The sequence below is a fragment of the Nycticebus coucang genome, chromosome 6 (assembly GCF_027406575.1).
Source record: "Nycticebus coucang isolate mNycCou1 chromosome 6, mNycCou1.pri, whole genome shotgun sequence".
Taxonomy (NCBI): Eukaryota; Metazoa; Chordata; class Mammalia; order Primates; family Lorisidae; genus Nycticebus; species Nycticebus coucang.
In genome coordinates this window covers 10,606,481-10,631,653 of record NC_069785.1, presented here as the reverse complement: position 1 = coordinate 10,631,653, position 25,173 = coordinate 10,606,481, and the positions used below count along the sequence as shown (strand labels likewise).

General features: G+C 38.3%; 1 non-coding gene across 1 annotated transcript; it reads right to left on the bottom strand.

Annotated features, from left to right (window-relative positions):
* Positions 1–1,273: 1,273 nt before the first annotated feature.
* On the bottom strand, positions 1,274–1,382 carry LOC128589435 (U6 spliceosomal RNA). The gene has a single exon (XR_008381012.1). It is a non-coding gene; the product is annotated as a U6 spliceosomal RNA (small nuclear RNA).
* Between the last annotated feature and the right edge of the window lie 23,791 nt (positions 1,383–25,173).

Below are 25,173 nucleotides of genomic sequence, written 5' to 3'. Positions count from 1 at the left end.
AATGCGAAATGCTTACATTGCACTGATTAACATGTCCATCACAATTATACTCTTTCCTTAATAGTTTTGAAATGTACCATTACATCATGCACATTAGGCGAGGTCCCCTCAAATATCCTCCCTCCTCCGAGACTCAAGATTAATATACAAAAGTCAATTGTTTCCCTATATACCAGCAATGAAAAATTGGAATTTGAGATTTTTTAAAAAAAAACCCATATCCCATATTTTGCCACATATAATGAGCTCACGTATATAATGTATACCCATGTTTTTGGCCCAAACTATCAAGAATAAAATATTTTGTTTTAATTTTTAATTAAAATTTTAATTTGTTTATACTTAGGTACTTGTTTTTTATATTATAAAGGAATTTTAGCATTTATTTTTTAACATATATGAGATAAGAAGTTTTATGTAACAAATTATGATAAAACACAAGAACAGATATAAAGTACAAGAAATTTTATGCATTATAACAATTGTAGTACCCATGTATAATGCACATCCTATTTTCAAAAATTTGGGCAAAATTGCAGCCCAATTCATAATTGCTAAGTCAGGGAAGAAGCCCAAGTGCCCATTGACCCACGAATGGATTAATAAATTGTGGTATGTGTACACCATGGAATATTATGCAGCCTTAAAAAAGATGGAGACTTTACCTCTTTCATGTCTACATGGATGGAGCTGGAACATATTCTTCTTAGCAAAGTATCTCAGGAATGGAAGTAAAAGTATCCAGTGTACTCAGCCCTAGTATAAAACAAAGTTATAGCTTTATATGAAAGCTATAACCCAATTATAGCCCAAGTATATGGGGAAAGGGAATATGGAGGGGATGGGAGAGGACGGGTGGAGGGAGGGTAATTGGTGGGACCACACCTACGGTGCATCTTACAAGGGTACATGTGAAACTTACTAAATGTAAAATATAAATGTCTCAACACAATAACTAAGAAAATGAGGTGAAGGCTATGTTAACCAGTTAGATGAAAATATTTCAAATTGTATATATAAAAAAAAGTGGGCAAAATGTGCACATTATACCTGGCAAAATATGGTCACAATAGCATCAAAAAATTTATTTAGGTGTATAATGAAGAAACTATATACAGAATGTGCATACAAAAACTGCAAAACATTGATAAAAGAAATCAAAGAAAATTTAAATACTGTAAACACTAAGATATTCTCACTAAGATATATTTGTGGGTTGGAAAACTCAATACTAAAATGTTAATTCTTCAGTATACACACATGTATTTTATTTTTTAACATGGAATGCTTCATTAATTTACATGTCATCCTTGTCTAGGGGCCACGCCAGTCTCTCTCCGCGTCTTTCCAATTTTACTATTTGTGCCTGCCTACTTGAGCACTGCACCCATAGTTTCATGTTCCTTCAAGGGAGAGACCCTAGAAAGGACGATGCATCACTAGCAAGGTGCACGCCCAACACCCAGATCTTGATTTCTAATACAATTGTCTAATAAAAGAAACCAGGGCTTCTTGGAGAAGTGGCTGATTGTAATACTGACATAGGAAGAATGCAAGATGAGTCTGGAACATCTTCTAGGGCCCCAAAGTAAGGAAGTATTCAAAATCCCCCCCTCAGGAAAACGGAAGGCAACTCCGCATTGATGGAAATATGTCAAGAGGATAGAGGAGCCAACCAACAAAGCTTCCAATTGCCAAAGCTGGAACAGTTAGAGCAACAAAATAAAGTGGTATTGGATGATAATCAAGAGTAACAAATAAATATCTAGGAGTTTTTACTAATGGAATAACTACATAAATATCTTCTTTTCCAAAGCATATCCCTGTTATGATATGAGAAAAATAGCAGAAAAATGCTAATTATAGGATGTTCTATCAAACCTCTGACCAGTACTCCTCAAAACTGTTAAGGTCACCAAAAACAAGGAAAGTCCGAAACACTTTTACAGCCAAGGACAACCTAAGGATGGATGACAACTGCATGTAATCTGTAGATGGTATTATAGATTGTAGATGGGATTATAGAACAGAAAGAAGGCTGTAAGATAAAAATGAAGGTATAAACTTTACCTGTATCAATATTGGCTCATTAACTGTAACAAATGTCAAAGCAGAGAAATTGGGTGGGGGAAATTATAGGAACCTTTTTTTACTATCTTCTCAAATTTTTAGTACTTAAAATCATTACAAAATAAAATATTTACTCAAAAATAATTGTAATGGGGGGGTACACTGATCTGGTTTTATCTGGGCATTGGAAAATGAAATGCTTGGCTAGTTATGATGTTTCTAGAATATAACAGATAGTATGTCTGTCACTCATTTTGCCTGTCCCACAGCTGAACCCCTTACTATACCCACATGAATTCTTTAACAAAACGCTATAAAGAAAATAGAAGAAGTTATTGAGAATGTCTAAAGTCCATAGTCCAAAATGAGAATGTACCTTTTATTATAGTTAGCCAAAGCATAATTTTATGTACCATTCCATATATACTATACAGAAAGATTTTGGTGCTGATGAAGTTTTTAGGCAGATGTGACCAAGCAGGGTTCTGTTCTCCAAGGCCTGAGTTTGTCTTCCTGTGGTCTTCAGTTCCTGGCATCTTCATTTTGATGTACATTGAATTTCTTAGAAAAGTCAAGTCAAATTTGAGATAACAATAGTCATTTCAAATTGAATTAAGTTTGGCCTAATACTTCTGGCATACATATATTTAAAGTTTGGACTAAAGGTTGCTTTATACAGAGAGAACAGAAAACTTGAAGTGTAAACAGACTGTAAACTATTCTTGAAGTGAGTAGCTGAGTTTGAACCAATCATAGGCAACCGACTGTTTAAACCATGTTCAAATAAGATAAATGCCCATGCTCAGCAGTAACCAACCCAGCTATTTCTGTACCTCACTTCCATTTTCTGTTGTCACTTTCCTTTTTAGGTCCATAAATGTTATCTGATCAGGCAACAGTTCCAGAGTGACTTTGAACCTATTCTGGTTCTGGGGGCTGCCCAATTAGTGAATTATTGTTTGCTCTGTTAAACTCTGTTAGATTTAATTTGTCTGAAAATTTTCTTTCAACAATGGCAAACATTTGTACAACTCTCAGCATGGGCCTAGCCTTGTTCCTGGTGATTTACAGTTGTTAACTCAATACTCACAGCAACCATAGCAAATGGCTTCTGTTACTAACGTCCCCGTTCAAAAGAAGAGGGAAGTCAGTCCCTCTATAAGAGACAGAGTAGGGACTGTGAACTTTGCTACATTATCGGTAGTTAGCCATAGATATGGGGCTTTAAGGTATGGAGTACATATTAATAAATTACTAAAATTTTAGTTTGCACACAAAGTGCTGAATGCACAAGTTTTAAGTAACAAACTAAATTTGGCCTCAGGACCTTCCTACCTTGAGTTCCTACGTAAGGAACTGCAATCTAACTCAATTAGTAATTCTCAGAGTCTAATTAGGAGTTGTCTCAGCCCATCAGAGCATCCGATTTTCAGACTATCATTGTCTCCTGACTGACTGCAGTGTGTTCAGACATGGAAAATGCTGAGGTGCAACCGATCAAGCTGTTTCTGTGCCTCACTTCCGCTTTCTATTCATAAATGTGACTGTCCTTGTTAAAGAGCAGAGCTCTCTGGACGGCTCCTGAGGGCTGCCGTATTTGCAACTTGTTCTTTGGTCGAACTGTGTTAAACTTAAAAAATTGTCTAAACTTTTTATTTTAGGACAGCTATGTTCAAAAGAAAGTTTTATTTCTTCCAAAATGCTCAAAGCTTTGCTGGCTGTCTGCTTCACACAAAGTGAGGAACCACCAACTTCTGCTTGGCTTTGCTTCTCTGCTCTTTAACCTCAACTTTTAGTATTCCTTGGCATTCTGCCTGCTGGGAGTTCTGACCCAGCTGCCATGGTGTGAAAAAATTCTAACCTGTTTCCTGTAATTGGAGGAATATTTTCTTGATTGACATCCAAGAGGAAACTGATCATCCTCATGCACCCACCCGCTGCCAACTAACATCAGTCATCTTTAGTTTTGACCCTGAAACAGTTTTTTGAACGTAAAACTTTTGACCTACTTCATGAAAAGTATTTGCAGATTTCTAAAATCTCACATGCTAATAAGAGCCATCAAATACCTAATAATGGTTTTCTTTGCTTGATCAGAGATCTCCACAGGAAGGAGGTTGGCAGTGCAGTGGGAGGCACTTTTCCCACTGAGCCAGAACAAAAGCAAAACTCCAGGAATTCTACCCTCCCCAGGAACAGGTATCTTTCCACTGAGAAGTGGAACAAAGGAGGTATTTATTTATGGCATTAAAAATATTTTTTTTTTGAAATGCTCAGATGTGTTGGTTAAAATCCAGTTTGGATAATTATATTCTTCTCACAGAAATTCCACCCACAATTATAACTGCCAACTCCAATTCTGCCAATAGTTTGAATTCCAAATATTTCTTTCTGACACTCATTGTTTTTTAGCTCCACTCAGCACTGGCTGGCCAATCTCCACACCCCCATTCATGGTGTTCGTGGCTGACCAGGATGAAGTAACACAGGAAACTATTTTCAGGTACAATGAAGTGATTTGAAATGAATGGCATTATCTTAAGGTAATATGCAAATTTTCATAGATTTTGGAATTCTTTTGATAAATAATTTTTGGCTGGCCTTCCTTCCCTCCTCCCCTCTCTACCCCCCTCCCTCCCTTCCTTTCTTCCTACTCTTTTTCCCTCCCTCCCTTCCTTCCTTCCTTCTCTGTCGCCTGAGCTAGAGTGTTATGGCATCAGCTTAGTTCTCAGCAACTTCAAACACCTGACTTCAAGCAATCCTCCTGCCTCAGTCTCCCAGGTGCCTGCCACAACACCTGGGTAATTTTCTGTTTTTAGTGGAGACGGGGTCTCGCTCTTGCTCAGGCTGGTCTCAAACTCCTGAGCTCAAGCCATCCTCCTGCCTCAGCATCCTATGGTGCTGGGATTACAGGCAGGACCCACCGCATCCATCCACTTTTGGCTTTTTCATCTGTGATATTCTGCCAACCTATAACTTGTTGGACTATATTTTTTCACTATTTTAAAAAAGATGTGTTTTATGATTTTTTAAATTATGATTCTTTTAAAAATATGTGAGTATGTTATCTGCCTGATGAAAACATATTCATGCTGTTGGTATTCATTCCACACAATATGACATAATGTAGTTGAAAGATACTGCGTTTTACATGGCAAAGAGAGTCCAGGTGGTTTCCAGGTTATAGACAAGATATATTCCTGAGAAGTCTTTAGTTGGATGTGTTTATAACTCAGATCCTGATGAACAGCGCATATATAGTAATAATAACGATACTAATAATAATATTGTAATGGCTCAAATGTGGTAATAATAATGCACTGTAATCCAATAATAATAATAATAATGATAATGATTGTACCCCAGTACTGTAATAATAAGTTACAGAAACCACTGTACTCTTTTTTCTCTTTCTTTTTTTTTTTTTTATTAAATCATAGCTGTGTACATTAATGTGATCATGGGGCACCATACACTAGTTTCATAGACCGTTTGACACATTTTCATCACACTGGTTAACATAGCCTTCCTGGCATTTTCCTAGTTATTGTGCTAAAACATTTACATTCCACATTTACTAAGTTTCACATATACCCTTGTAAGATGCACCGCAGGTGTAATCTCACTAATCCCCCTCCCTCTGCCCACCTCCCTCCTCTCTCCCCTCCCTTTTCCCCTTCCCCATATTCTTAGGTTATAACTGGGTTATAGCTTTCATGTGAAAGCCATAAATTAGTTTCATAGTAGGGCTGAGTACATTGGATACTTTTTCTTCCATTCTTGAGATACTTTACTAAGAAGAATATGTTCTTTTAATTCCTAGGCTAATAGGAATGTCATACTTATTTTTATTATTTTTTGTCGTTGTTTTGAGATAGAGTCTCATTTTGTCTTCCTTGGTAGAGTGCCGTGGCATCATATCTCACAGCAACCTCAAACTCTTGGGCTCAAATGATTCTCTTGCCTCAGCCTCCTGAGTAGCCGGGATTACAGGCGCCCATCACAACACTGGCTATTTTTCCAGACAAGGTCTTGCTCTGGCTCAGGCTGGTCTTGAACCCATGAACTCAGGCAATCCACTCACCTTGGCCTCCCAGAGTGCTAGGATTACAGGTTTGAGCCACCAAGTTCAGCCCCCTACTAATTTTTTTTTTGAAATACTGAGAACTTAAAGAAGTGCAAAGCACCGAATATTTATTGTACATTCATTGTAAGACAGATAGTTAAAAATGTAACATACAATGACTGTTATTTTTATTTCACCAAATCAAAGTCTAAGTTAAAGCTCAAGGCCACATAGCTAATCTACAGTCTGACTCCTACATCTGCTCTTCTCTTTCTCCATCCTGAGTTTTAGTCATCAGATGTGAACTTCAGATATATTGTTGCAGCCAGCACCACCAGGCATACAAGAGCCTCTTCAATAGCTTGATCACTCTTTCTCAAAATATGAGTCAATCAGATTGCTGTTCTGTAATGCCAATTTATAATCTAGCAAGAAATAAAATTAAACCCATGTCAGCATCTTTTTTTTTCCATATAGTAAGAAAGGAGAATAAATGTTAAAGAACTAATAGAGCCCAGTAGTAGTTAAAATGGTAAAAATTCAGTAATTATTGCAATAGGGAAAAAGAGACCTCAGTATTGCATTGGGCTCATTTCTAACTATATAGGGAAAAGTGTGGGGTGGCGCCTGTGGTTCAAAGGAGTAGGATGCTAGCCCCATATACTAGAGGTGATGGGTTCAAACCCGGCCCTGGCCAAACATTGCAAAAAAAAAAAAAAAAAGAAAAGTGGGGATTTACAGACAAGGAGTAAGATAGTGTGTTGGTAGGTGAAAAAGCATTAAAGAAGGAAGGGTAATTATTGCTAAACCAACAACATGATTCTGAAGGAAGACCTGGGTAATCAAGTATCATCTGGGGATGATAGGGATGAAAAATTTAGTCAGACATTGAGGATGGGGCATGGGGGATTCTTCATAAACTTACTTCACAGGATTCTTTCTAAAACTGGGCAATGGAATGATGGAAGCTCAAAGATTGAGGCCCAAGTGGGTCAGAGGATCCTGACTGAAGTTTAGCTAAGGAGACAATCTTTGTCACAAGCGAACAGTAAGTAAAGGCATGTTACTCATCAGAAAATATTATTAGATTAGATTTTCTTCTCTCAAGGTAAAGGCAAAAGACAAGAATGCAGAAACTTTGAAATTTAGATAAACAAAATCATTATTGGAAAAATAGTTGGGAGTTCTAACTGAAGTTGTCTTAGACCAGCAACTGGGGCAGTCACATAATTGTCTGATAAGAGGTGTTCTTAAGCATCTGACAGGGCTGTAGCATACTTATGAACTGTCAAGGTCATCCTACTTGACCAAGCTCTAGTCAGGGTCCTCTGAGCCCTCTTTATGATTAGACACTGCCCTTGGTTTATTGAGCCCAGTTTTAGTAAGAATACTGCTAAGTCAGTTTATCTAAAATTTCTCTCATCCCTAATATTTAATCAAGTTCCTCCTCTGCCATTCTTGATATCTAATTAAATTCTTCTTACTAATTTTGTATCCACTAAGCCTTTCCTTGTACCCAGACATCCCTATTGCATTCAGAGTTGAGTTCAATCTTTCTCTCCTTTTGCAATAGTCTCAAATAAAGTCTTCCTTGCTTGTTTAACTCCAGATGATATAATTTTTCTTTAAATCAAAGGGTGAACTTTTTCCAAATATCCTCCCTCATAGGCTAACAACAGGTGCAGCACCCACACTACTAGACCATTTTTGAGTATAAGACTTTCAAAAAATGCAAATGTACAATAGAGAATGACCATGTAATAACATTCATTTACACTTAATAGGAAATTTAGAGGATAGGATCCAGGACAGGTGCATTTTAGTCAAGAGGAAGGATTCTGGAAAACAATTACAGGATGGGGAGTTTATCTGATGAGAGTAGGTATTTAAGACAACATGCAGGACCCCAGGCAATTTGGCTTGTGGGTGAGACATAGTTCATAATGAGGTCCAAGGTGCCAGAAGGAAAGAAAAAAGGAAGGCAAAAAAAACAGAACAGAGAGAGAGAGAGAAGGGTAGGCATACTGAAGGGATAGCAAAGATATCATTGAAGCAGCTTCTGTCTGCTCCTTCGATTTGTGTACACGAGTTACAAAATAAGCTCTAGCAAACACCTCCAAAGGTGCGGGAAGAAGAATACCACAAAGGCAGAAGTCCCTTAAGTGCTTACTGTGTTTTATGAATGAAGGAGAATGTTAGTTCTCTCTATTCCAACCCAGAAGTTGTCTTAGATACCTAAGTATTGATTTTCTCTCTTGGGAAATATGGGGAGTTAGATGGAACCCAACTATAGTGTCAAATACTGAAAATTTCTACAAAAAATAACCAAATAAATAAGCAATAGTTCATTTCTTATATTTATAAAAACTTTAGACACACTCGTTCTTTGGAGTAGATAGGTACTACTTTCTCTCTGTCCTCTGATAACAGAATCTAGAAAATAAGCTGACAGTAGATTATCAGGAGAAAACCATTTTAATTATGTGCATGGGCACAGGAATCTCATAAAAATATGAGACTCAGGGTGGCTCAGATGATGGACGTTTTATAGCATCTGAATAGGACTAGGGAAGATGAGGGGAGGAATACTCAGCAATTTACCTGTTGTGCAGGTAAAATCTCTCGGGTAATCTCAGAGCTGCCTTCAGAAGCATAGGTGACAGTGACAGTGTCAGTCTATCTGTGTGGGGTTGTTCTATTGGCTGTCTTGAGTAGTGGCCTTGGGGCAGTCTGGGTGGCCTTGGCTGGACCACAACAGAATTGAAGGTTAACTGTTCAGCACTTCCCTCCAGGGGGACATCCTCCAGTCTTGGTTCTATAGTTAGTTCCTCAAGGCCACTTCCTGGAAATTCTTAGTCAAGCACATAATTAAGCATTGTGAAAGAAAGAGTTATTATTTAGCTGTAAGATGGAGTGACTGTTACAAGCATATTATCTCTCCAAAGATGTAATATGAACACTGAAAATGCCAGTCCCAAAGCCTTAGAAATAACCTTTTTTTCCTACATAGGGAGTGGTTGTGAGAGAGGATACCCCAGAAGGGTGAGGTCTAGAAGAACAGGTCATCTCAAGGAGACCACAAGGATACACCTGCAGGGTCCTCTCCATGGTGATTCAGGTCTTGGGAATTTGTAAACTTAACTTCCTGGGACTTGGAAATTTCCAAGTTCTGTGAAATCCTGTAGTTCTTCTGTAGGGGCTAGAATAGCATCTCCTGCTTGATTCAAACTGGCCAATGAGAAGAGTAGCTGTGGGGTGGAACTTTTTGACTGTCGATAAAAAGGGAAAGACCACACTAGTCGGGGAGCATGGCCATTTGGAATTCTATGCGGTAAGCTCCCAGCTGGTGAATAAAGCCCTTCCTCTTATAAACGTGGTGTTTGGGTGCTCTTTCTCTCCGTTGGGCCTTGTCTTCCTGCAATGGTTGTCCTCATTCTAATAAGTACCTGCCGACTTTATTCATCATTTATAATATGTGGTCCCTAGAAGAGATAGACTCTTTTAAAAAGTTGTGTTGATTGATGAATTTTTAAAAATACATTTACGAGGACACCTTACTAGGATACTTGATTTAAAAATAATGATTTCCCTAGACCATTTCCTTCATTTAAATGTGGATAATATTAGCCTACTGAGAATAGTAGGGGCAAAAACTTGTAAACAGTAGTATTAAATCCTTATATAGAGATGCCAGTGAATAAAAATAATAATGAGAAAAAGGTGCATATTGTCCCCAAATTCTAGCAGTATATTTGTTTTGGCAGAAACAGAACTGATCTTTCTGCATTGAGTCTTAACTTAGATCCCATGAGTATCTGCATTAGAATCAAAAGCTGCTTTCATGGCTCCTCCCATTAAATCTAAGGGATATTATCCAAATTCAACGAACTGGTCATATAATGCCAATTTCAACAAAGAATCTGATGAGATTCAGATCATTTGAAAGTAATTAGAACGGTAAACACAAAGCCCTTGTAACTCCCACTGCGGAATGCTACTTTTCCAAATGTAGCATGAGTATAAAGGACAATTGTGTCACATACTGAAGTATGAACAGAGTCAGGAAGTCACCACTTCTGCTCCTGCCCACAAGCCCTTCCGAGGTCACACAATCAGAAATTGCTCAGAAAGTCTTTTCAACTCTGCAGGCATGTGGTTAATTATAAAGTCTAAAACTGACTCTGAAAAATGCTAAAACACTCGCTGTTTTCATGTAGATGTCTTTGAGTGAACACAATTATCGGGTGAGTCTTTCCACTTTATAGCAAGAATTTTTTAGCCCATATGTAATGCAGTTAAGAACTGTGCAGCTAACTTCTGCAGCCTGATCCTGTCCTGGACAAGTTCTTCTCTGTGACTCCCACAAATTTGACAGCCCAACCCAAACCGGTGTTTTCTAGGTGTGTTGACATCTTGTACCAGTTGCCAGACTTCGGGGGGAAGCCACTTTAACAGATCTTCAAGAACCCTCTCCGTCTGCTCAGATTCATCTGCTGGAGTACACATGGCTTCTGCCTCCACTGCCATATTTTCTCTGATTTATCTTTGCTTCATTTTCCCTGGGGTTTCCTTTCCCCAAAAATGTCCACTGTAAAAATGACCTTCAATAAATCCGTGTCAGCATTTTCCATCAGTTTTCAAGAATCCATTCTTCATTGCTCCAAAGTCAGGAATGAATCTTCAGTGAAGTTCCAAATGCTTTGACGCGTGCCCACCTCACCTTTGTTTCCATTTATATGTTGTCATGGTGGTTTAAAAACATTTCTACCTTTTATTTTCTTAAAATTAAAAATATCCTCTGATTTAAATATGAAATAATTTTGACCATGACCTTCCCCTTCTAGTTTCTTCCAGCTGTCATTAGTCTCCTAAATGAATATCATACTATCCCTGTTTGGTCAGGATCATGTCAATTTCAATACTTAGAAATGTCATCTAAAACATCACACCAAACTAATAATGCTGACTGTCTTAATTTTTTTTAAGTTTAATCCAGGATGAGATTTTTTTTAATCTTCTCAATATTCATTTCAACCAAATGAAGCTTCTGAAGTTTTCCTAACTTTTGACATTATGGCATTTTAAAAAAATGGCTGCAGCCCAAAAATAAGGAATGCTTTTTCAATGATGTTTTATAATAGTTCAATAATATTGTGGCTGCATATAGTTAATAGACTTGTAACTATAGAAGGGATGTAGATGAGCTATTTCAAGTTCAGACACACACACACATACATTCATGGTCCATATATCATATGAAGGCAGTCATGCATATCAAACTTTTGCACAACATACCTAAAACACCATTCTTTCCTTAAAAAGGTGGTCACCTTATGTGGTCACCTACCCCATCCCAGATACCTGAAGATATTTTCTACTTTAAATTCTTAAAGCAGTGTGAATCTCAATAATTGCACCATCACCCACCCATCCTTTTATTTCTCAGTTTATAATTATTCAGTTCAGTTTATAATTATTTTACACCATGTTACTGAAACTACATTAGGCATTTAGGAAAATACTCACAATTCCCACTCTTAAGGTGCTTGTGGCCTATTTCTAGGCATGGGTAGTAATTGCACAAAAACCAAACACATCTGTAAGTACAAATTTTGTTGTTGTAACAGAGGTAAAGATCTGAAAAAGGGCAATGAAATTTTTTATGAGTTACCTCTTTAAAGCCCCCACCCTCTTTGGGAATTAAAACCTGCATTCCTGCCTGAGGCCAGTAGATAAAGGGGCAAAAACAGTTCTTTGCTGTGTGTTTTCTAATATCTTAAGCTACAGGAGGTGACTTCACAGAGTTGTCTGGACAAGGATCCCGTGATCGTTGTCATTGTAGATAAGGTCGACCAAAACTGCCACTTATAGTTAAACAACAGTAACCTGAAGCCACAATGTGTGACACTGGTCATGCAGACATCCTTCTACTGCCGAAAACCTCCCTTTTATTTTATTTTTTGCAGTTTTTGGCCAGGGCTGGGTTTGAACTCACCACTTCTGGCATATGGGGCCAGTGCCCTACTCCTTTGAGCCACAGGCACCGCCTGGAAAACCTCCCTTTTAAAAGCCCTGTATTTCTGCTTAAAGCCAGTCTTTGAGGCATTAGTCCACTGCTGTCCTCATTTGCTGAAAATTAATAAAGTTCTCTTTTCTTTTCCTCAAACCACTTGTCCTCGTTTTTCAGTCACACTGATTCAGCCTCAGGACGAGCACTGACATTTTGGTAACAGTACTTACTTCTTTTTTTTTTTTTTTTTTTATTTTTTTTTTGTGGTTTTTGGCCGGGGCTGGGTTTGAACCCGCCACCGCCACCTCCGGCATATGGGACCGGCGCCCTACTCCTTGAGCCACAGGCGCCGCCCAACAGTACTTACTTCTTTTGCTTCTCTGCAAGAATCCGAGGACACTAAGGGTGAGGTTGTGTTGTCTTCATCTCTGTGTCCTCTTACAGTGTTTAAAATGTTCTTTGCAGTAGTTATTCAATTAAACATTTAAAATATGCAAAGCTTTGCAACCTAATTTTAATAAGAATTTTTGTTTTTAAATCGTCTTTTTTCTTCCATTAGTCTTCCTGGCCAGGTGCTGTGAAGGAGAATTTTAGTTGGTAGAAATTCCCTCACTCTGATTTTGGACTAAAACATGAAAGATTTCTGGTGATGACTATGGAAGTCAGGCCCCTCCACCCCTGCAAATTATAGTTAAAGTTTTAAGCAGTTGTTTTTTGTGTGGAAATTTGTTTCATTGGAGAATACAAACACATATAGATGTTTCCAATTGTTAAGAATATGCCATGATTATAAATTTCCACTAACACTTGAATAAACATCCAGAATAAAAAATTGGAATATTATGATCCTCCAAGAAGCTTCCTCATGGTGATTCCCAGTCATGTCCTCTGCTCCTCCTCATTCCAAAGGTGACTGCTATAGTGACTGCTGACACCATGGCTGGGCTTGGCTTCTTTGGGAATTTCCTTCCCTTCCCTCCCTCCTTCTCCCATTCCTCCCTCCCCCCTCCCTTCCATCTCCCTCATCCATCCCTCCCTCCCCATCCCTCCCTGCCCCCTCCCCACCTTCCACCTCCCTCCCCCATCCCTCCCTGCCCCCTCCCCACCTTCCATCTCCCTCCCCATCCCTCCCTGCCCCTTCCCCACCTTCCACCTCCCTCCCCTATCCCTCCCCGCCACCTCCCTTCTTCTCCCTTCCCCCTCCCTTTTTAATGTCTGTGTGTTTATTCACTGAACTCTGTGCATTATAGTGTGGTCCCAACATCCATTCTTTGAAATAACACGGTTCTCAACATAGTGCTCAAATAGCACTCTTGGAAGCATCTTTTTTACATGTGTGTTTAAACAATTATATGCCTTCCAGTGTGGTCACCACAGTACGTTTCCTAAATAGCAGTGTTTTGAATTTTATTTAAAGGAATCACTTAGTATTAACTTTTCTGCATTGAGTTTCTTTTGCTCATTATGTTTGTGAGATTAGTCCTTGTTTGTGCTTTAGGCCATAGTTCATGCACTGTAACCAATATTTAGTGTTCAGTAAATATGTCACACTTTAAAAATTTTATTGTTGATAGACTTTTGAGTGGTTTCTAGTTTTGGATTTTTAAAATAATACTTCTAGAAACATTCTTGGACTTGTCATTTGGTAAATATACGTGTGCGTGTAAGCTGGGCAGGTGCCTAAGAATTGGTGTATGTACATTCAGCCTTGGTAGACCCCCCAAACAGGTTTTCAGGGTGCTTGTACCAATTTTTGCTCCTACAACAGTTTATAGGAATTATAGTTGCTCTACAAAACACTGGTTTTGTCACCTTTTTAATTTTAGTCATTCTTCTGGGTGTGTGGCGATATCGCGTTGTGATCCTAATTTGTATTCCCCGATGACTAATGAACATGAGAACCCTTTTGTATGTTTGTTGGACATTTGGAAACTGTCTCGTGTGAGGGAAGGGCCTGCTCCTGTTACGTGCCTATCTTTCTTTCTTGATTTGTGGATGTTCATCCTGTATTCTAGGTCCAAATCCTTTGTAATTTGTTGCAAATATATTGTCTCATTTATTAGCTTGTTTTTTTACTGATTTATAATTTCTTTTGATGAACTGATAGTTTTAATTTGAATAAAGTTTATTTTATCAATCTGTTCATTTGTGGTATTTTTAGTCTTGTTTAAGAAATATTTCCCTACTCAAGAGCATGAAGATAATCTCTTACATTGTCTTCTGGCAACATTATTATTTTTTGTCTTTCAGTATTTAGGTGTTTACTTGAAGTTTATTTGTAGTTTTGATTTGGGGTAGGGGCTATTGCAGTCTGAGTGTGTGTGTCCTTCCAAAATTTATACGTTGGTGTTAGAAGGCTCCCCCCTTCTTCTAATCACCAAAGAGGTGGGATTGGAAAGGGAGACACTTTGGGAGATGATTACCTCACAAGGGCAGAGCACTCATAAATGAGATTGCTGTCCTTAGAAAAGAAGCACGAAGTGGGTTGTTAGCTCCTTTTTTCGCCGTTCTGCCATGTCAGACGGAGAAGGTGCCGTCTTTGAGGTGAAGCAGAGCCCTTGCTAGACACTGAAACTCCTGGTGCCTCATTCTTGGACTTTCCAGGCCTCAGAGCTATGAGAAATAAATTCCCATTATTTATAAATTCCCTAGTTTAAAGTATTTTGTTATAGCAGCAAGAACAGGCTAAGACAGGACTCAACTTTACTTTTTCCTTATAGCTATTGCATTGACCAGAAATCATTTATCTAAAAGATCTTCAGTAAAGTGTTTACTTTGCCTTCTAGGATGAATTTGAATTCACTTTCTAGGTTGGATATTTTCTGTGTATTGGGAAAATGGACCTTTTAGATATACGAAGATCTTTAGATATATGAAGATCTGAATATCTGCCAAAATGCAGGTATTCAGAGACATCGTAGCTTTTGGGAGCTGGGAAAACATTGCTTTTGAGAAAGAGCTGATGCTTGGAATTAATTGGACTGCTTTGCGGAAGGAAGTGAGTTAGAGACAGATGAGTGTGAAAAATAGAGAAGGTGATATGGAACTAGATATTTTTTCTGGGATTAAGGGTGCAATTATTTGAGTAGAGGGCTAAAGGCCAGAAGCTAACAGAATTATGTATAGGAGACTTTGTGACAATGTCACTACAGAGTGGTTGCTTTGTAACCCCAGTGGCCAGGTGCCGCCCAGAGCTGTATTAGAGCCTGTTTTCTGGTTTCTGCCTGGGTCTCAGCATAGCTCTGGTGCTATCAGGACCAGCAGTTTGGGGGATATCTGACGACAGTGTCCTTGATAAGGATGTGCGTGTTCTCACGGTGGATATGGACAGGAGAAGGTCCTTGTAAGGAAATGTAAGTGGACAAGTAGGAGATGGAATGGAAAAGAATGAGCTGGGTGTTGGCAAGGGACAGCTGCAGGCTGGTTTGCTGGCCTGGTAAGTACCAGTTCAGGAAAAGCTATTGTGTGAATGAGACAGTCAAACCAGCAGTCTTTCAGGTTTTATTGCCTTACAGTCATGAGACTTTAGTAAGAGTTAGAAAATGTGTGGGAACTATAAAACCTTATACAAATCATTGGCAATGCTCACTTCAAACAGTGGCTATAACATTGCCCTGTACACACTGGCACTTAATATTTTTATAAAAATACTAAATAATTGTAAACAACTCTGCCTGGGTTTCTGTTAGGTACATGGTCTATGGTTATTTTTATATTACGTACTTACCCTATTAAGTAAAGTGAAAACGTGCTTCTCAAAGCAAATACTTCCCACAGCTGTGAATGAGTCGGGTGTTCACGTCCGTCCTGGGACCCTCCACCCTCTCGGCTCTCCTGCTCTGCCAGCACCTATGCCTGAGGGAGCCTCATTCTCCGTTGTGCTCTCAGAACTTTTGACTATTGTTTGATTTATTACAAATTTGTGCTGGATGTCTACTGGCATTAGAAACCCTTTGTTTCATCTCTCATTGACATTCATTTTGTTTCTAGAGGTGGAAGTTCCAATTGGTTGAATTCTGCTTCCACTCTTTGTTCCAAAGTAATTGACTTCATTTGTATTTACTGAGAAGTGTGAATTATTCTAATTTTATTTTCACTTTGTTTTTCTTGTCATTGTTAATGTCTCTCCCAGCCTTTTTTATTTCCTTCTCGCTCAGCACTGTTCATGTCTCCGCCTGAATCCTTCCCAGGGCCACAGAGCCTTCTGCACTGTTTACGCCTCCCTGGGGTCCGCATATATATCAGGGAAAAAGGCCGGCCTCCCCTTCTCTTCTCCCTCGCCCCTTCTTGCATCGTTCCTTGGCTTCCATCACACTTCACATGTGCTGGTTTTTAGGATAATCATTGTTCTTATATATTCATGGCCGAGTCTTTGTCCCCTGTTTAAAGTGTTCGAAGGAATGGGTTTTTAACACCACTGACACAAGTATTTTTGGCTTAATTAATCCACTGAGATTCTTTCATTTTTCTTTTTTTTCCATTATTTTCCTCTACATTACTTCATTTATTTTTATTTCTCTTTTCCATTTTTGTAATAGTTCCCTTTTTCCTGGCAAATTTCCTAAGGCCCATCCATATATAGGCTTAAATTACCTTCATTAAACACACAGACACGCATGTAGTCAAGCTTTTCTGTTGCAAACTGTAGAAATCAGTTATGGTTAATTCAAGCATAAAAGATATTTATTGTGAGTCTTGGGAGGCTCACTAGAGCAAGAGGAAGGATGGAAAGTTAGAATGTGATTAAAAGCTAGACATTTTTATTTCCAAAAAAGTAGTATAAAACATAAAACAAGTAACATAAAATTACTTTTCTTCGTATATCTAAATACATGTTTATGTTCTGCTCAGTTCTCCACACTCTCCTCTCTCATGCTTTACCAAGGACAGTGAGCAAATGCTTCCCCAGTTAATCCGTTCCCATGCAAGCTCAGATTGGCTGAGAATCGGCTTCCCTTCAGGCCTGCTGTGATTCTATCTTGATATTATGCAGCCTCTAGACTAAATTGTAAAGTTAAATACCCCCAAATAACTTTGTAGAAATTGGCAGGGTAAAAAAAGTAGAAGAAAATTATACACATAACATTGTTGAAACACACATACGCACAGACACCTGCATGTGCAATTCAGTGTGGAGGAAAACACAATGCATTTCAGCCTTTGCTTCTGTAACCAGTCGTGAAGTTACATGTGCTTTTGTGATTTCTTTCTCCACTACTCTTTCGATGATCCCAGTGATTCCCCCAGCAATGTTCCATGACTTTTGTATTATATTTTGGTAAGAAAGAGAAACTCCAGGATTTCCCCTTGCTTCTATCATAATAGCCTGGAGAAGCACAGCCTTATAGTAAGATCCTGGGCGCACACCAGAGTCCTTGGGTATGAACTGTGGATCTCACCACTTACGAGCTTTGTGACTTTGAGAGAGTCACTTAGCCCATTTGTGCCTCAGATTCTTTATCTGTAAAATGGGAATAATAACAGTGTAATTTTGCTATGAGGATCAGGTAAGTGAATCCACGTAAAGCATTTATAACGATGCCTGACACATAGCAAGTATTCAGGTGTTAGCTGTTACAACTAGTAATTATAATTAGTAATCAGTAGTATGAATAACAGTGGAAGTCTGTATTGCTTCAGGTCAGAGAATTGGATGAGGAGTCAGGACCCTCAGAAGACCTATGAATCAAAAAGCATCTCATGAGCTGCCCACCTATTGTGTTGCTAAGGTTCTGCTGCCACCAAATATCCCGCAGCCAGAATAGATTGGTGACCAGATTGGCCACACTTCCTATTATAGTGAACAACTTGCCTTTGCTTCCTCTAATAAAGTGTCGCTCCTGAATTTCTGCCACCACAAAATCCTTCCTACCACACTGAAATCATTTTCTGAATGTTCAGCCTACATTGTTACTGTTCTTGCTAAATGTCCTTCATTTACTTTCATGTAACAGCCATGATCTGCTTGTATATTCTTTAGAATGCCAAATTATTCTCAAATATTTTTTTCCGGCATCCTGTATTATTTTATGTTCCAAAGCATGTTGTCCTCCTGAGTGTTCAGTTTTTATGATAAACTTCTATCTCTGTTTTGCACCTGTTTTTCAATTTTGAAAAAGAAATAGTTTCTCCAGTCACTGTGTTCATGAAATGTTCTTGGCCTTTCCCCCACATAGCTGGTGATCAAGTCCCCTTCTAGACCTGTAGCTGGGTGTGGTTTATAGCCCAACTTCTTACCCCTCGTAGGTTTTAATCTCTTGTGGTTTTGCTGGTATATTATGCTGACATCTGTCTGAATTGGACACTCAATGTGAAAATGATAATCTTTGGTCCCCAGTTTTTCAAAGCGTCTTTTGATATTCATTCCCTACCTACTAAATTTTTTCTGAGGAACATGCCTCCTATAAATGCCAAACGCCCCTTCTAGCCATTTCTTTATTCTTTACAACCAGTTTTCTGGGAGATCAACTCCTCCTGGGCATATAAAGAGAAATATTGATGAAGGTTTATGGGCACAATTCCAGGTAACTTGAAAAGCTGCAGCAATGGGCGTTTGGTAAAATTCCTGACTAGCACAGACCCAGAGTTTCTGGCCTATGGGCAGAAAGTGAGCTTACGGATTGGCATAGCATGACATTTTAAAATCTATGAGACTTCTGGCAGACAGAGGGAATTCACCTAGTCGGATTCTGGCATTAAATCAACTGACAATCTTAACTTGTAGGGATGATGTGAATTTCCATCTTTTCAGTCTTCATGGATGTTTTAGTCAGAATTTGGGAAAAGGCTGCACGGGCCCAAATGTCCTTAGATATCGGAAGCCTTCGTGGATGGAAGCTCTCGTATAGAATTTCCCAGAGTGTATTTTGAAAATGGTATTTAAAATATTACATTAAAAAATACTTCGCAGGACTAGCCTGGACATTTGAGCCATACTGGAATAAAGTTAAATATGTTTCTTTAAAGTAGGGCTTCTCAAAGCTTCTTACATATATGTTAAGATTGGCTAAGAATAGAGTATGCTGTGCTGCCTAAACTTATTTCAAAACAAATCCTTCTAGCTCTTATTTTCCATAAATTATTTTTTGAGACTAGCATTCCATAGAACATATTTTAGGAAAAGGTAATTTATAAGCTTTTTAAAAATCTTCTGAAAGTTGCTGACATCTTACTGGAGATACTCACTTCATCATTAATTATCCTGGAGAAGAGAGAGATGGGACGAGAGGGCAAAAACCCTCAGCCAGAGCTTTCTCTATTCTCTGGGCTGAGTACTCCAAAAAGTTTGTCAAAAGTGGTTTAAATATCTAAAGAGTTCATGTGTAGCAAAAAGCAATACACTTTTCCATTTGCACATAAGTTTACTTGTCAGGTGTTTGAAATTCACACACATATGCTTCATTTCATATCACCTTATCTGCCTCTAATTTGACCTCTCTTCAATCTTTCCTGCTGATTTAACTCAGTTGCTGAGTCAGGATAAAATTTTTGTCTGCTGAGGGAAAAGGAGTAAAATGCAGAAAGATTACTATCACTGTGTTTTTGTTTTCTGATCCCTGTTTTTTGTAGCTCTGGCAGCTTGTGGTTGACCATGGCTAGACTGGGTAGGTCTATTTCAGGCGATCTTTCATCTTCACTGCCTTTGTGGCTGTAAATCTTGAGTATAAAGAAGGACTCATTGTTGTCTAGAGTAGTAGTTCTTTGCTGAAACAATACCGCAGACAGTTAGGCATGTTTAACTAAGGGTTGCCAACTTTAGGGAGCATGCAGTTAATAATACAATGTGAAATTACAATGTGTTTGTTCTATGGATAAGAATAACACCTGCCCAGCTGTATTGCCTTTCAAAACTGTGTGGTACAATAAACAGCTGTCAGCTCCCTTCCCCCTGCTCATCACTAAAGCCTAAACGTCATCGGTTGACAGCCCTCAATCTGAACACACAATAGTGAAATGCTGAGAGCAGGGAAATAGCAGGAACTGGGTAGCAGTTATGAATAGCATAAGGGGGAGAAGGAAGGAGGTGGTCAGGGCTGTCCAGCTTTTAATTTTCTCTACTGCACAGTGGTAGAAAAGTTCTCTTGGGCCACACGTTAAATATGCAAATGGTGATGAAAACCGATTAGCAAAAAGAAATTGTGCATATTTTTCACAATATTGGACACCACAGACAAGCAAAGAATGTCCTTGCAAAATCAGCTGGGGCAGTGGCAACGAGGGGTGGACACCCCTGACAGGAACTGCCAGCGTAGAATATTCAGGACAACTGTGGACAAGCCCCATTTTGGCGGGAGCTTGGTGAATCTGAGTCTGTATTTTTGAGAATTTTGTCAATACTCTACTAACTCTAAGTTTAACAAATATTTGCCACAGGGCAGACCTCATCACTGCAGTGATAAAAAGTTTGGCAAGTTCTGGTAAGGTGTATTTGAATTCCATATCTTAGATCGAGCAACTAACCATCGCTAATGTTTCAAAAGTAGTCTCACTCTTTCCACAGTCTTTAACAAGATTATTGACAGCTTACATTCCATAGGGTGTTTACCCAGCAGTATTAATTAATTTTTAAGTTTCTTAAGGGGAAGCATTGTATTCGCTAAGATTCTGGAGTAATGCAGTTTTATTTCAATCAGAGAATTTATCTGAAAAATACTGCAATGTATATGTAAAAATAAAAATTAAAATTAAAAAAACAAACAAACAAAAAAAATACTGCAGTACATCATAGAGTTGAGGGAAAAGCTCTTAAGACCAGGAAAGCTCTAGTAGGCTACATGTGGATATTTGATTGCTCTTAAGACCCTTTCTTTCTACACTTTTATCTTTTATGCTTTCCTCCAGATTTTGAACACACTGTCCTTTTCACGTAGGAGAGATGCCTCTCTTGAAAGGGTCTCATTGAGGCTTATGTTAAATTTTGGTATTGTTCTAAAAGAATCTTGGAAAGATTCCAAGGTGACCGTGGAATGACTGGGTACTGAGTGGAGTAGGATTTTAGTGTCTGTCATTCTGAAAACACAGCTTATGTTTCGATGAGATTCACACATTGACAGGGCATAAGATGGTTCCTGGCAGGGGGAAGGGATGGATCTGGGTTCTAATTTCATTATGGTGCCCCTAAAGATAATGACTAATTTCTACCCAAGTGCTTCTATTATAGTAATAGGGACTCCTTGTCTCAGAGAAGTGCGTTTTCACTAGCTATATGATGTTATTTCTGTCTATTGAGATGTATTATTGGCTCTTAGCTTTGCAGAGACTCTGTGTAATCAAACATTCTTATGTGATACAGTTCTTTAATATTTGAATACTGCTTTCAAATCCCTTGAAGTCATCTCTTCTTAAGGTTGTTTACCTTCTGTTCTGCCAGTCACATCATTGGCGGATGGCACTTTAAAACTGCTGGAACTACTGAGCAGTCCTAACCAAAACCCTGCCAAGATTTTGCCTTATTAGTCTTACTTCTAAAAGTTTATTGTGAGAAAATAATTATGTATTTAATGACATGAATGAAGATACTTTATGTGGGAAAAGGAGAATAATTTATACTAGTTGAGAGTTATAATGGCTTAAATGTCCAACAATCATGAATTGACTAAGTAAATTTTGATACGTTCAAATGACAGAATATTACAAAGCCAGTAAGTCACTGCATGAGTGTGTCAGTTGAGAGAAATTATGTTGATTCTAAAAGGTTGTTTCAGCTGTTTCTTGCTGCATAACAAATGTCCCAAAATTAGTAGCTTAAATTAGACACAATTTGTCTCTCCTTACACGGTGGGTCAGCAATCTGAGGAGTTTTGCTTGTCTCATCTGAGATCATTTCTGCACCTCTAGTAATCTGATGGCAGTGTCACCGCTGGGGATACAAAGATGATGATGATCATTGATCCCTGCCTTCTAGGAGGCATTGAGGATGGGGCCACGGCATATATATATATAAACTGTAATACACACTATAATAGAATATAGGCTTCCATGAGAAAGGGAGAAATAAATGGCTAAAAGGGTACAGAAAAAAGAGAGCATCTGTTTGGGTATGTCTTTAGGGTTTGGGGGCACTGTTGAGATTTGGGAAATGGACTTTCTGCTGAGTCTAGAATGATGGACGTCATTTAAATCAGGAAAGATGGTGGAACTGCAGACTTGACAAGGTGGTCGCTCATCCTGTATCAGGCAGTATAGAACTGGCTGACAAAGCTGGAAACACAAGATGGGGAAAAGTTTCAGGTATGTTTTTTCTTTTACCTGATTTTCACATATCTCTCTGTCTGAACCTTTCCTCATATCGTCTCTTCTTTTTTTCTTGTACTTATACTGAAAAATCCGTCCTCCAAAAATCATATTGTTTAGTTGTAAGGTCATTAAATGTGTTTATCCAAGTGTCTTTACACGTGATTTTCAAATATCACTGCAATGAAATAATACCAGTCTCTCGTGTAGCAAGTCTTAGAAGCTCAAAAAAAAAAAAAAAAAAAAGAAGAAGAAGAATAAAAAGTAGCTTTAAATATGTGGCTGTGATACTGGGTGATTTTTCATAGCAACATTTTTCTCCTCAGGCATGTGGTTTTGATGTGTTGTCTTTTAACTTCTAGTATATTAAAGATAAAACCTCAGATTTGGGACATCAGTAATTAGATTTTCCCAGTCTTTTTACTGGAAGGAAAAGCTTTACCTCTTTAGCTCTACTCATTTTACTTTTGGCTCCCCTAAGTTTTGTTCAGCTTTGAGAGATTACATGTTTAGATTAAGCATGACTTTGGGCAGATTTGATTTTTATCAGGGTAATTCCAAACCTTATTACATTCACAAAGTTAATAGTATAAGAGCTTATTTTTGATCACCTTTAATAGGATAATACCAGTGCTTTTGTAAATCTTATTTTATTTTTTTATTATTAAATCATAGCCGTGTACATTAATGCAATCATGGGGCACCATACACTGGTTTTATAGACCTTTTGACACATTTTCATCATACTGGTTAACATAGCCTTCCTGGCATTTTCTTAGTTATTGTGTTAAGACATTTACATTCTACATTTACTAAGTTTCACATACACCCTTGTAAGATGCACCTCAGGTGTAATCCCACCAATCACCCTCCCTCTGCCCCCCTCCCCCTCCCTCCTCTCCCTCTCCCCCTTCCCCCTATTCTTGGGTTATAACTGGGTTATAGCTTTCATGTGAAAGCCATAAATTAGTTTCATAGTAGGGATGAGTACACTGGATACTTTTGCTTCCATTCTTGAGATAATTCAGTAAGAAGAAAATGTTCCAGCTCCATCCATGTAAACATGAAAGAGGTAAAGTCTCCATCTTCTTTAAGGTTGCATAATATTCCATGGTGTACATATACCACAATTTATTAATCCATTCATAGATTGATAGGCACTTGGGCTTTTTCCATGAATTAGCAATTATGAATTGGGCTGCAATAAACATTCTGGTACAAATATCTTTGTTATAATGTGATTTTTGGTCTTCTGGGTATATACCTAGTAGAGGAATTATAGGATTGAATGGCAGATCTGTTTTTAGATCTCTAAGTGTTCTCCAAACATCTTTCTAAAAGGAATGTATTAATTTGCATTCCCACCAGCAGTGTAGAAGTGTTCCCTTTTCTCCACATCCACGCCAACATCTCTGGTCTTGGGATTTTGTGATATGAGCTAATCTTACTGGAGTTAGATGATATCTCCAGTAGTTTTGATTTGCATTTCTCTGATGATTTAAAGATAATGAGCATTTTTTTCATATGTCTGTAGGCCGTGCGCCTGTCTTCTTCAGAGAAGTTTCTCTTCAAGTCCCTTGCCCAGCCTGCGATGGGATCACTTGTTCTTTTCTTGCTTATACGTTTGAGTTCTCTGTGGATTCTGGTTATTAAACCTTTGTCGGAGACCTAACCTGCAAATATCTTCTTCCATTCTGAGGGCTGTTTGCTTGCTTTACTTACTGTGTTTTTGGCTGTGCAGAGCTTTTTAGTTTGATCAGGTCCCAGTAGTATATTTTTGAAACTGCTTCAATTGTCCAGGGGGTCCTCCTCATAAAATACTCGCCCAGACCGATTTCTTCAAGGGTTTTCCCTGCACTCTCTTCTAGTATTTTTATAGTTTCATGTCTTAAGTTTAAATCTTTAATCCAGTGAGAGTCTATCTTAGTTAAAGGTGAAAGGTGTGGGTCCAGTTTCAGTCTTCTACAGGTTGCCAGCCAGTTCACTCAGCACCAATCTTTTCCCCACTGAATGTTTTTAATTGGCTTGTCAAAGATCAAATAACGGTAAGTAGCTGGATTCATCTCTTGGTTCTCTATTCTGTTCGCGACATCTACTTCTCTGTTTTTGTGCCAGTACCATTCTGTTTTGATCACTATTGATTTTTAGTATAATCTGAGGTCTGGTAGCGTGATTCCTCCTGCTTTGTTTTTATTTCTGAGTAATGTCTTGGCTACTCGAGGTTTTATCTGATTCCATATAAAACGAAATATTATTTTTTCAAGATCTTTAAAGTATGACAGTGGAGCTTTAACAGGGATTGCATTAAAATTGTACATTGCTTTGGATAGTATGGACATTTTAATAATGTTGATTCTTCCCAGCTATGAGCATGGTATGTTTTTCCATTTGTTAACATTTTCAGCAATTTTTTTTCTTAGAGTTTCATAGTTCTCTTTATAGAGATCTTACACGTCCTTTGTTAGATAAACTCCCAAATATTTCATCTTCTTTGGCACTATTATGAATGGAATAGAGTCCTTAACTGTTTTTTCAGCTTGACTATTGTTGGTATATATAAAGGCTACTGATTTATGAATGTTGATTTTGTAACCTGAGACGCTGCTATACTCCTTGATCACTTCTAAGAGTTTTGTAGTAGAATCCCTGGTGTTTTCCAGATATACAATCATATCATCTGCGAAGAGTGAAAGTTTGATCTCTTCTGACCCTATATGGATACCCTTGATCGCCTTTCCTTCCCTAATTGTGGTGGCTAAAACTTCCATTAAAATGTTAAAGAGCAGTGGAGACA